Source organism: Coptis chinensis, chromosome 1, assembly GCF_015680905.1.
Source record: "Coptis chinensis isolate HL-2020 chromosome 1, ASM1568090v1, whole genome shotgun sequence".
Taxonomy (NCBI): domain Eukaryota; kingdom Viridiplantae; phylum Streptophyta; class Magnoliopsida; order Ranunculales; family Ranunculaceae; genus Coptis; species Coptis chinensis.
The window spans coordinates 17,798,649-17,811,949 of NC_141456.1; the positions used below are offsets into that span (position 1 = coordinate 17,798,649).

At 36.1% G+C, this 13,301-nt stretch overlaps 2 long non-coding RNA genes across 3 annotated transcripts; both read right to left on the minus strand.

Moving 5' to 3' along the window:
- On the minus strand, positions 1-4,190 carry LOC147522629 (uncharacterized). The gene is made up of 5 exons (XR_015195490.1): positions 3,287-4,190; positions 2,834-3,067; positions 2,032-2,198; positions 1,484-1,701; positions 1-297 (listed from the first exon to the last, which is right to left on the minus strand). It is a non-coding gene; the product is annotated as an uncharacterized LOC147522629 (long non-coding RNA).
- A 39-nt stretch (positions 4,191-4,229) lies between these two features.
- LOC147522630 (uncharacterized) lies at positions 4,230-5,214 on the minus strand. Of its 2 annotated transcripts, none has more exons than XR_015195493.1 (2): positions 4,865-5,214; positions 4,230-4,501 (listed from the first exon to the last, which is right to left on the minus strand). It is a non-coding gene; the product is annotated as an uncharacterized LOC147522630 (long non-coding RNA). The 2 variants fall into 2 exon arrangements; XR_015195494.1 differs by having other exon boundaries at positions 4,230-4,556.
- Between the last annotated feature and the right edge of the window lie 8,087 nt (positions 5,215-13,301).

The following is a 13,301-nucleotide window of genomic DNA, read 5'->3' on the forward strand; positions in this document are numbered from 1 at the left end:
AAACAAAGTTCCATAACCAATACCCTTTTTTATTAAAAATCAATGTACATAACATAGAAGTACAAAACATTTACAATCTCTTATACTACACTACAGAATGTTTAGCTCCCTAAATCAATGGATAATTGAAGAAATACAACAATACATTTACAACTAGACACCTGAGATATAGCAAAACTTTAGCCTAGTAGATAGATTCATCACTGCATTATTTACTTGTAGCAACTTCCGCTTTCCTCCTTCTGTTACAGTGCATCCCTTGACCTTTTTTAGCCTAATATCATTTGTTGCAACCAACTTGAACAGTATAATAAGTCAATTAAAACTATTTCCAATCTGAGTTCACAATACATAAATATAAACACTTGAATACAAAAGAGTGCATTAATTTATAAAGCAAATACTGATATTTATTAGGATACCTTGCACCGAGTTTTTACATCATACAAGTAGGGCTGGCAATGGGTTGGATCGGTCCGGATATAGGCAAATCCAAAACCGATCCGCTTTTCAACAATACAGACCCAGAATCGGACCCGACCCGAACGGATATTTGAGTTAGAGAACCAGAACCGAACCGAAAACTTTTTTTTGATTCCGGATCCGATCCGTTCCGAACCAATAAGCTCAATTTCAACCCGGTGAACCGAGTTTTTAATAATTGGATCCTAATTTTCGTTATATAAATATTAAATAATTTTTTTTGCTAAACACAAAAACAAGATATACAAATAAAAAAGGCATAATGAATGATTTGAAATCCAAATTTGTAATAGAAACCATCTTTTTATTATGTAAAAAAATATCGTAATATTACATATGTATTTTGCATATCTTATTTTGGAACTTTAAATATTGCAATGTTGTATAAGGTAATAGAAATATATGGTGGAGGAAAATTAGAAAGAATAAGACTAAAAATTTTAATTGGATTAGGCCCATAACGGTTCGGTATATACTTAATCCAGAACCAATCCAATAAGAGTATGGTTCTGATTTTTAAGACCCAGAACCGGTCCAATATGCTAACTACCTGTCCCAGACCCACTTTTATTGGTTCAGATTGGATCGGGTATCGGTTCTTACCCGACCCATTGCCAGCCCTAGATACAAGTGAGAACAATATTGTACCGAGAGCTCTTGGAGTCTTGGAGTTAAAGCTTGTTGTCGCAACCTTTTTATTTGGATGCCCCTATATCATCCATATTATATAGCTAGTATACATTAGATGAGGATATTAATCATTAACCTTTCAACATAAGAAGTAATATAGTTAGGAATCTCCTAATTTGTCTAAGCAAAATTTATATATCATGATCCTAGTTAACATCATATAGCTAGTGAAATACTCCTCAGCAAGGAATATTGCCTAAAACAACAAAATTGGACTTCAAGGGAAGTTGATGCAGATCAAAGTCTACATGCAAAAAATTATTTAGGCATGCATAAAGAATCGACCACACTAATTCATGAAAATAAATACCTGTAGTAATGAAAAATCAGCAGTAATCATATTCCAGCTACAAAAGCACCTCCAGCACCATTAGTGTGAAAGCATGAATTCACGCTCCCCATTGGACCTAAATGTGACGAAAGCTAGAATATCAGCACCAGGATCAAAACACATTCCCTTGCATGTTGTTCATATTATTCTCCTTTTGAATATCAACAAGCATATATCCAAACGCATCTTCATGACACCTATGTGTGGGTCACAAATTAAAGAAAATGAGACTATATGACTTGGGCATTTGATTAGAAATGTATAATTGTTATATAGTTCCAAGGTATATAAGATTGAAAAAAAAATGTAATTGACGCACATTATCAGTGGGTACTTTGAAATATACCATAGCCAAGGGCATGGCATGTCACAAGTGAAAATCACTGGTTTCAATGAGATGGGACTTTACTAATCTCATTTTACACAAAGATATCTTACAAGTTCTAGTCACACCTCCTCAGCCTTAAAGGGATATTAAGTGGTACAATGAAAATTAGAATGTATAGACGGAAAAATAGAAGGTATACCTCATGGACCCTTTTTAAATGTGAGGGATTCAGCCAATGAAATCCCACTAATAGTTGGGACAAAATCAATTAGCATTTTCCCGAAGCAAACTACAAGTGATTCATGCGAACTACAAGTGATTTCCCCGAAGCAAACGTCATATGCAAAAGCCATTCTTTGATCCAAGCTGGTATTTAAGAAAGGAAACAAAGGCACTGCACATTACAACATCTTAAGTAAAACAGAATAAATAAAGAAGATAGTAAAATCTCAACCTTAAGGTTTCTCTAATTGGGTCGAGTAAGTGATCTGTTCATTTTACCTATAATGTAAAAAATAGTTATGAAAAGCTAAATGCATCAAGAGAAACTACGTACATCTCATTATAAGGCGTATGAGAAACACACGTTTAGGGAAGAGCAATGGCACCAGTAATTGTATGCCTGCTTATCTTCAGAATGCTCTTGCTCCTAATGAATAACAAGTACAATGAAATCTATGACCCAATAAAAGATTCAGTGTTCTTTGTCATAGAATCAATGACATCAAACAAAAACCTGAATCTTCGAAAACAACACCAAGAGGATGTGAGGGACCTAGTTTTATAGTTTGACATATATGTAAACACTTGAAAGCACACATAAGGATAGATGATGATGGAAAGCATAACATTCAATTGAATAAGATCTACTTCACACATAAGAATATATATATATATATATATATATATATATATATATATATATATATATATATATATATATATATATGGGATCTACTCAATTGAATGGGATCTAGTTCAATATGATACTCATAGTATACCTCTACAATGGAGTGATAATGCTCTGCACCAATTAGTTTTGCCATTTTGAATACAAAGCGAGTGGAAGAGCCGTGTCTTTGACATACGAGCTCCCACTTTTGTTAACTGGACTGCTTTGTTGCAGCCATAAAGATCATCAACAATCAACAATATATTCCAACTACAAAAGCATCTCCAGCACCAGTAGTGTCTACAACATCCACTTGTAAACCTTTTACCCTGCCATTGAAATCCTGTACAAAGAAGAAACATACAGATATTGTGAACCTCATGGAATTGTTTCCTGCATACAGAGAACATGGCCTTCAAAACTATAACATGTCATATATGATTAAAAAGAATATATTCGTGACTTTACTTTCGAAGATTTTTGGTATATATAAGAAGAGGAAAATTAGAGATGAGGAAAAACTAAAAGTATGTCGTCCTTATAGAAATATGTACTCACTTACCTCTCCTTCTGGTGTAAACATAAAGACACGACTACCCAATAGGTCTCTTGTGATTATGTCCACAGATTCTCTAGAGCTCATGTTCCCAACAAACTCTTCTTGCCACTCTTCAAGTTTACAACTAGACACCTAAGATATAGCAATGCTTCAACCTAGTAGATAGATTCATCATTGCATTATTTACTTCCAGCGGCTTCCTCTTTGCTCCTTCTAGTGCAATGCATCCCTTAACCTTTGCAATCTTGATGATCCAATGTAATCTTGATGTTAAATTTTGCTCATATATGGGTCATGCATATAATTAAGGTCAGAAAAATAGTAAGATGGGTATCATCATAACAGAAAACAAAAGGACACTATATTAATCCAATAAAAACGCACTTTTGCTCTCCACAGATACATAAAACAAGAGTCTAATTATCTATTTCTGATGGGGTACAATCAACTTCTCCACTTATCCATTATACCTTCAAGTGTAAAATCAAATGAATCCAAGGAACTAATAATTTCAATATTCTAGTGCATCACACAAGACAATACCAAACCTGATAAAAACAAATTCGGACATAGAACTTAATTAGAAGCAAATGAAACAGAAACAACTACTTTGGTGTCTAATATTTTGTAAGAAAAGATAGTGTGCATAGGACAATATTCTGACATTTCTTCCTCCATTCCAGAATAAATGTAATCTTATGGTAAGTGCGCATACTTCATTACATGACCTTGTCTGGAAAAACAACAATAAATAAAGAAGATAGTAAAATCTCAAGAAGATTTTATCAAATAATTACCTCCTAATAAGAGAAAGCCGAGATGATACTTGGTAAGACCACCATGTTCCATTATTAAAGGTTAAACCTACCTTTTTCCCTCCTCCTTTATCCGGGCTTGAGACCGGCATTGCTAAGCAAAAACTTGGCATTGGCGGAGTTAAAAAAGGTTTACCTAGAAGATGGTAATTTAAAATTCACTAGCACCACATAATACATTCAAAAAGACAAACTATCAATTGTCAAATAATATACAATTTAAATGACTTTCTTAGCCAACAAAAGGGTACCACATAAACAACTACAAATAATAATACCTAACGCTTCCTCGACCGCTTTCGTATATTAGTCTTCTCAACAACCACTACATTTTCGTCAGGATCATTATAGATCAACTCATCATCCATTGCCTGTGTCACTATTGCTGGTTCCAACTTCAGCACTGGTTACAACCGATTCATTGGGAAGAATACAAGTTTTATCTTCATAATATGCCTCTAAAATGTTTCAAAGAAAAAAAATAGGGAAAAAAAAAAGCAATAACAGTAGCATATTACTAACAATAGCAAAAGCAATATGCATTCAATCACAACACAATTCGAACTACACCAGCAAAGAAAAGTGTTGCAATGATGACAATCATTATCTCAACTCAGAAGTTAAATCATAACATACCAATTACCAACATGCCAGAATGAAAATTGAATTTAACTACACGGTGTAGATAACTTTTATTAGATTTTGAGAGGATAAAAAACAATTAGACAACTGAAAATAAGATTTAATATTGAAGAAAAGTGCTTACTTGATCAAAGAGAAAACCCTGGTTAATACTGATCGATGGAACTGGTAGTGACGGTAGATATACACAATCTAACTTTGGGGAAAGAGAGTAAGAAAAAAAAGGTGTGTTGAGGGGAAGGAGGAGGTAGAGAAAAGATAGATTGGAAGTTCCCATAATTATTTTACGAGAACTTCCCATTTTAGTTGCTTTTCTTTAGAGGTTGGGATTCAAAGCGAAATCCCTCACTAAAACACATGTGTGGCTTCACAAACCATCAGTCGTTTCACATCGAGATGTATGTTGCTTCGTATCTCAACGGTGCGATCACATCTTATGGCAAGAGGCGAAACCTGAAATTGACTTTTATGAGAAAATTTCATCAACTATTAATCCACAATCCTCTTCGTTTTTAACAAATTTTCATTCTTAATAAACTTCAATTAATTGCCATAAACTCATTTTAATTATTCCCATAAAAAAACTAAATATTTAGCATATTTAATACCAAGTGCGGGTTCCGTGGGGTGAAACCATGCTAAACTGTGGGGGGGGGGGGGGGGGTTCAAATTATACTCTAATTCCACACTAATGTATAAATTATAACTATCTACACCCTATAGTTCCCCACTAATGGATTGAGAGACCCTAAAAAAACAGGATTTTAAACTTCGACGTCACTTCGAGCGACAACCTTAATTAATTACAAATCGACACTTCAGAACTAAAGAGGGATGTGATGCTCATGCCTTTTAACAACTTGTAGGTTAATATATATTGCATATATAGTTTAAACTTTGTATAGTTGATGTTTGAACTCTTCACATTGCTTCGTCTTATTGATTATTTTGATTCCAATATTAAACTTAATTTTAAACTGTACCTAACTGCATATAATTAATTAACAATAATAATAATATCATCACTTCTTGATTTTAATTATCTCGAAGTTTGTAACTAGCTAGATGATTATCACCAATTTTTAAAGTTTAATTCGATAAGTATATAAGTGAATCATGCATGTTTCTTGAATGGAACAAATTAATATTGGTGTTCTATTGGAATTTGAACAAAAACTTAGTTGAATATATTTAAAAGAGTCTAAAGTTGTATTTGTATGTAGTCTCAATTTTTTTTTTGTCATCTTAAACCTCGTTCCATATTCAAAATTATTACAATTATGTTTCTTCTATTTGAAAAACAATAAAAAATAATAATATTTATGAAAAAGGTTTTAATTTCAGTTAAAAGAAATTAAGAGAAGTCAACAATAATAATAGAAGATTTTGTGATAGTTTATGCAACAATTTGGAACAATTACTACTTCCAACGGCTAAATTATATCGAGCAAATTTCAAAAAACTATCGAGGATAACAATGCGACGGTTTTTCTTACCAACATCTATGATGCGACATAGTTCCCAACAAAAAATGAGTGTCAAAGAGTTGCAATTATAAAATATGACGAACTCGAAAAAATTGTGATGGTCATTTACTAGTACTTACAGTCTTAAACCGTTACTAGGTAACGACGATTGATGAGTATCGAGGAAGCTCTTGCTCGACTGTTGGGGAAAATCAAATTTTTGGTAGTGAAGGTACAGACAAAGAGAAGTGGTTGAATGCCATGCATGATGAGATGGATTCTTTAATTTGCATAAGAATCACACTTATGACTTAGTTAAGAAACCAAAAGGAAAAAAAAGTTCTAAAAAATAAGTGGATCTTCAAAGTCAAGCATGAGGAGAATAATTCACAACCAAGGCACAAAGCTCACCTTGTTGTGAAGGGATTCGGTCAAAGGAAAGGTATTGACTTTGATGAAATTTTCTCTCCTGTAGTTAAGATGACTTCTATCAAGGAGGTGTTGGGTCTAACCGTAAGTATGAACCTAGAGGTTGAGCAACTAGATGCCAAGACAACTTTTCTTTATAGAGACCTTGAAGAAGATATCTACATGGACTAGCTAGAGGGGTTTGAGGTCAAAGGTAAGAAGCACCTAGTATGCATGCTGATAAAGAGTTTGTATGGGTTGAAGCAGGCACCGAGACAATGGTACATAAAGTTTGATTTCTTTATGGTGAAGCATGGCTACATAAAATCCGCTTCCAATCATTGTGTGTTTGTTTAGAAATTTTCAGATGGGGATTTCATAGTGCTCTTGTTGTATGTGGATGATATGTTGATAGTTGGCTAGAACATCAACAAGATATCCAAGCTGAAGAAAGACTTGAGTAAGTCCTTTGAAATGAAGGATTTGGGTCAAGCAAAGCAGATATTTGGTATGCGGATCACTCGTGATAGAAAGAGTGGGAAGTTGTGGCTTTCTTAAGAAAGCTACATTGAGAAGATGTTGAAGATATTCAACATAGATCAAACGAAGCCAGTCAGTTGTCCGCTTAGTGGCCAGTTCTGCATGACCAAAGATATGTGTCCAAAGGGTGAGCATGAGTATAGTCAAATGGAAAAAATTCCTTATGCATCAGCAGTGGGCAGCTTGATGTATGCAATGGTGTGTACAATACCGGATATTGCTTACGCCGTTGGTGTTGTAAGTCGTATTATGTCAAGTCCGGGTAAAGAGCATTGGGAAAGTATTAAGCGGATATTGAGATATCTCAAAGGCACTTCCAAGGCGTGTTTGTGTTTTGGTGGAAGTAAAACCTTGCTTGAAGGCTACACTGATGCAGACATGGCAAGTGATATTGACTCTATGTAGTCCACCTCCGGTTATCTGTTTACTTTTGCGGGAGGGCAGTTTCTTGACAATCTAAGTTGCAAAAGTGTGTTGCCCTCTCCACTACAGAAGCCTAGTATATTGCAACCATTGAGTGTTGCAAAGAGATGCTATGGATGAAGATGTTCTTCGACGAACTAGGGCTAAAGCAGAAATAGTTTGTAGTTCTATGTGACAGTCAGAGCTCCATCCATTTGAGCAAGAATCTGAGTTTTCATTTTAGATCAAAGCACATACATGTGTGTTATCATTGGATTAGATAAGTTATCGAAGACAAACATTTGTGCATTGAGAAGATCCATACCGACAAGAATGGGTTGGAAATGATGACCAAAGTCTTACCGAAAGGTAAGTTTGATATTTATTGTGCTACCGTCGGAATGGTACCACATTCCTCCTGTTGATTTGGGAATGCATGGAGGTATCCCCCCTCACTGTTCGGGAGGGGGAGATTGTTGGAGTTATCCCTCACATGAGGATGAGAATGAATGAGAGAAACAAAGATCGTTTCGCGGTGAAGAAGTCCGAACGCCAGCATGCGCCGATTGGTCGCGTGACCAAAGCCACCTTTGCCCTTTGCCGTGAAAAAGAAGATAGTTTTTTTTTCAGCCTCTCACAAAATAAAGTTACTGGATTTTTGACTTTGAGCAAAATAAGAGAGCACACATGCGCTCGATTTTGCTTTACTGAGAGCGCACCCGCGCTCGTGCCTAAACTTGTCAGTTTCTATTTCTACAGTAACCGCGAAATTACAAGTTTAGTATAAAAACAGAAGTTAGGTTTTGAAAAACCAAGTCTTGAATAGAAACCCAATTTTGAGAGAAACCAAAATTTAGAGAAAACCTTTATAAAGAGAAAAGTTTGTAAGGAAGAAATGAGTGATCTAGTAAGGTGGAGAGACTTGAGAGGAATGATTGTAATCTTCCTTCCCATACTTATAAAATTAAGGATTAGTTCTTGTGGAAGTATGCATCACTGGCCGAACCACGTTACATCTTGTGTTGTGATATGCTTTACTTTTTTGCATTATTATTACTTGTTTGTGATAGTTGTTGATTGCTTGGAAGGTTGGGTTTGCTGTTGGTTATAGTGAAAGTTTAGATTTTTTATCTAGAATAGTAATTTGTCCAAGTACAAATTATTTTAGTGGAGGTCGATTAGTATCGTTTTTCCAAACAGAATATAAGTTCTACAATCGCATTTTATGATACATGCGGACATGCGGTCACCTTTTGAGGCATGAGCTTAACAAATTTTGACATGTGTTGCGATCAAGGCCATAATACTAGACCTGTTATGAATGATATTCTGAATTTTTGACTAGTTTTACTATTCTTAATGTCTCATTGATCCAACGCGTATATCTGGACCTTGGGTAACTGGGTAAGTATTGATATGCCTTTGTACACTATTTTTTGGCCAAATATTGTAAACACGCGAGGTCTTTGGCTTTGTGTATGGCTTAGTTGTTTTGCTTAAGTGTGTATGGCTTTGTATTCTCGGCACTATGTTTTTGTTTTTTGTTTTCGAAAATAAAGACACACATCAAGAGAAATAACTTATGATCATGCAATAACAATTCTTACTATTGGCTTCTGCTGCTTTATGGGACCTATCTTAATTTGGTGCATACTTCATCATTTATTTTGGTCAAATATTGTAAACACACAAGGATTTGTTTATTTAAATTTGTGTGATTAACATTAAGCCAACGCTGTTGTAAATTCACCATAAAAAAGAAACACTGTTGTACCTGTCACAGTAACTGATATTATGTATGTTTGGCGAATCACATATGACAGGGGATTTTGTTGAGAAAGAAGTGGGCCTTATACATGTGCTATACTGCAATCTGATTATGACGTTGGAAACTCGAAATCTGTTTTCTACTGTTCTTTAGATTTCTTTTGAGCTATTAAAAAAAGAGCACTTCTTCAGTGCGCGAGATGTATGTTGCGCAGAGGATATAAACCTTTGGAAATTTTATACTAGTATATTGAGATTTAGCCTTAAAAAAAACCACAAATTTTCTACTAGTATATTGAGTCTCTGTCTTTCCGATTTTGACATTGATTTTCTCGCTGTGAATATTACTGTCCCTTCAAAATTATAAAAAATTTTAGTGAAAATTTTCTACGGTCAAATTATTACTGGTGTTGAGAAAAAATTTGAGTTATCTGCTCGTCAAAAAACAATCATTGAATACTTGTAGTCGGAACATGTAAAAAAATTTCTATTTGCTATTCCGATGGAAAAAATTTTAACAGCGTATATCACAGGTGGAGTATCGTGTAATTAATCTTTGGTACGGTCTTATGATTTTTCTGTAGTCTGAAAGTGGTCTTTGCTCTATAAGCAAAAAAAGTGGACTAGATGTCTTTTGGGACCATGCAACACATTGTAAACATTTTCCCAGTTTTAAATATCGACATGACCATGTTAGACATTTTATGTAATGCCTTTTAGAAGACTAGGGCACAAATGAAGAAATAGGCTTTGGTTAATTTTCTTACTGATCCGAATGAGGACAGATCAACACTTTGGTCTGCGGATGTCTTAATTTACAGTTGGTTTGAGAGAACACATGCATGTGTTGATGTAACTGGAGTCTCTCCGTTGGTAGAGCTGATGAATTGTGACTTTGAGGTGGGAGAAATAACTAAGAGAGCAACGACATGGAACATGGAGAAACATGATAAAACTTTTAGGGCTAACCAGTATGAATTGTTTTATTCCGTTCAGTTTCAATATTTTTGGGTTCTTAGAACAACAATATGTTGAACTACCTAAAAGACTTACATTATGACAACTGGTTCTAACGGGTTTATTTTTAGAAAGATAGAATTTGCGACGCAGCTTATTATACACTTGTCATAACTATTTGTAAAACTCATTATCAATAAAAAAAAAAAAAAACATTACCATTTTTTTGTTTCAAATTCATATCATATCACTTACCGGAAAAGTTATATATGTTAAATTGATTTGTACACCTTTTATAGGCATTTTTGTTGATAGTTAGCCTTTTGGGGGCGTCAATATGGTTGATAGCTAGCCTTTTGGGGGAGTCACTATGGTTGTTTCCCGTTGAGCGTCTTTGATTGCAATTTGACATCGTAGTGTGTGGTTTGAACTTGATCCGTAGCAGGGCGTCAAGCTGATTGGTTGATAGATAGTCTTTTGCGGGCGCTATTGTTGTCGTATATGTCATTTGAGTTGGCTGATTAGTAAGCCTTTTGGGGACGTTACTATGATTGTAGATGCCAATTTGGTTGTCTAATAGTAAGTCATTTGGGGGCATTACTATGATTGATAGTTAGCTTTGAGCTGGCGTGCTTATAGCTAGCCCCTAGTTCGTAGTAGAAGCAGCCCTTTGTGGGTGTTAATGTTGTTTAGCCCCAATGTTGGAGCTTGGTTGACATGTTTAGATGACAATAACTTGTTCCAGTTCGGAGATGGCTATGGCTAACCCCCAACTTGATTGGCTTGTAATAAATTGCAAGGGAGTGAGCTTCCATTTTGCAATTCGAGCGACTCACTAGTTTGTAGTATATGTGAACTGTCGAGGAGGGAACTGCGTGCTTTGAATTGTTATATCTGATTTGGGAACACTTGGATGCTTCTCGGTTTGGAATTGTTGATTCCTTGATTCGACAAAGTATTGCTTCCCTTTGATTTGTTATTTCAATTGATGATGGATATGCTGACAACTTTTTGTGTGTGGTATAACTCCATGGTGAGCGAACTTTTTAAGATTGATTGACATCATCGACGCGAGCTTTGTGGTGTGGTCAGTCTGGGATGACTCGGAATATTGATGTTCGTTTAAGCTCTAGTGAACTGATGACAACCTGTGTACAAGCTGAACTGACAATGATTGTGTTCGAGTTGAATTGATAGTTGGAATATTGGTTGCTTCTTCTAGGTTGTAGACCTACTCTAACCTGATTTGAGGATGACTTGACCGAGGACAACCTGATCTGAGGAAGACCTGAGCTGAGGACGACCTGATCAGAGGATGAGCTGATCTGAAGATGACCTGACTTGAGAATGACCTGACTTGGGAACGACCTAAGCTGAGGATGAGGTGATCTGAGGATGACCTGACTTGAGGACGACCTGACTTGAGGATGTGCTAATAGGAGGATGAGCTGACTTGAGGACGACCTGACTTGAAGATGACCTGAGTTGAGGACGACCTGATCAGAGGATGAGTTGATCTGAGGATGACCTGGATGAGTGATGTAGGAGGATCTGAGTCAGATGATGCTAAGTTGTCAGATTGCACATTGATTGTACTAAAGTATCATGAGTTGGCGGATCAGTGCAAAGATGACAAGTAATCGTGATTTTTAGCTAATTGGAGCAAGTTTGGATGCTTTTTGGTATTTTGGCCATAACTTTGGCTACAGTTGTCAGAATCACGTGTGCGACCACAATTCAGAAAGATCTCGGCGGTGCGCACGCTGTCACCATCCAGCTAAGCTCCATGGTGGCCATTTTAGAGGTCAACATCCACTGTTTTCTCTTGCAAATTCACCTTTTTCTATTTTTGTCCGACCTGAGCTGATGATGCACTGATTTGATGGACAACTTGGCTGAGGACAACCTAAAGGAGGACGACCTGGAAGAGGACGACCTAGAGGAGGACGACTTGGCTGAGGACGACCTGGAAGATGACCTGGCTGAGGATGACATGACTGATGACGACCTGGCTAATAGAAGGCTGATAGTCGACCTGGCAGAGGTCTTTGCATAAGATATGGCTGAGGTTTTGATATATCTATGTGATGAGTTGTGCTAGTGTGTGCTTCTCCTCATTGATATAGGTCTATAGATTAACATGTTCTAAAATTTCTGTTTGAGATTGGTTAAACCAACACCTTAGTTGACCTGGTAAGGAGCGACCTGTAAGCTGGATTCCTGGATATGTATTGTCACCGATTCGCCATAAAGGAATGTGTGACATGGTGGTAGTTACAGCCCTCGTGTTGGTACTGGATCGACTGCAAGTGATGTGTAAGTATGAAGTATATCTTGCAACATAGAAGTGTGCACAGATTATTCGAACTAATCCAAAGATTAAATATTAGTATAAATGAAAGATAGTTGAATGTAGACTTATCTCTTAGAACGCCGACTTTTCACTTGCTGCCATTGATAGTTGAATGGAAGAATGTTGATTGTTCTTCCATGGTGGTTTTATCAAGTTTCGTGGGCTTGAAAAATGGTGTGAATGCTTTTTCTCAAGAAAACGAACCAGCAGACGGCGCCAATGTAGATGTACATTTTAGTCACGACCTTACAATCTCGGAGAATAGGGTTTGTATAAGATGTTTGATGAACTTCAGTCGGTGTTCGAAGCCCCTCACGATATCAGTTCTCTGATAAACTGGAATCAAGTCAGACGTAGTTCAACTTGAGTGATTGAGTTGGAGATAGAGAGAATGTGAGCCTCCTTTTCTTTATATCACTGTTTGTAGAATAGTGGTGTAAAGAAAGATAATAAAGGAGACCGCGTGTTTTACTTGGTTAAAAATGGAGATTGCTGCGAATTAAATTTTCTGTGTTTGTAGGCTGGATGTCGTTTGTTGCTTAGAGCTTTATTGGGAATTGATGTGGTAGGTCCTACGTCGTAGTGCGCAGATCTTATCTCGTAGTGTGTAAATCGTAAATCGTATGTCGTAGCTCATAGATTGGATTTGACTGATAATTAGCCTTTGA